Below are 591 nucleotides of genomic sequence, written 5' to 3' on the forward strand. Positions count from 1 at the left end.
TATATATATATATTATATATATTAACGTAACTTTCATTTGAATGTGAAACAGCCCACGCACGATCTATCGATCTGCATAAATTTCGCTAATTGATATTTCTCTAATATATTTAATTTTACGTATAGCTCGAATGCTTAGATTCGCGCAATAGTCTTTTGCTATGTAAATCGTAGGATCATGCGTAGGCCTTTTAAATCTAAAGCGCAACACGATTCTCATTTCTATAGTATAATAAACGCGAGCTCTATATAATAATACGAATGAGGAGATATATCGTTATTATAAATATCGTTGACTGTCTTTGTTTTTAAAATATAATCAAACTTTCTCGCAAAATCCATGACTGGCGATCAATGATTGGTCGAGGGTCCACGTTAATCAGTTTGTCAATTCTTCTAAATGTATAAAATTCGAAAAATAAAGCTCTATACATAAAACGCATAAAACACATATGAGATTCGTTACTAAAAGTCGATTATTATACGCAGGAAATCAATAAAAATTACAAAATGTTTGTAATATAGTTTGAATAGAAAGAAATTCATGTACGTAGATATTTTTAAATGTATTTTATATATGTTATATATATA

The 591-nt window shown here is 28.3% G+C and overlaps 1 protein-coding gene across 1 annotated transcript in view; it reads left to right on the top strand.

Moving 5' to 3' along the window:
- The window catches only part of LOC108684605, a 16,438-nt gene that overhangs the window by 13,057 nt on the left and 2,790 nt on the right, over window positions 1–591 (top strand). The window lies entirely within an intron of this gene.

Source organism: Atta colombica, unplaced genomic scaffold (genome assembly GCF_001594045.1).
Source record: "Atta colombica isolate Treedump-2 unplaced genomic scaffold, Acol1.0 scaffold136, whole genome shotgun sequence".
Classification (NCBI taxonomy): Eukaryota; Metazoa; Arthropoda; class Insecta; order Hymenoptera; family Formicidae; genus Atta; species Atta colombica.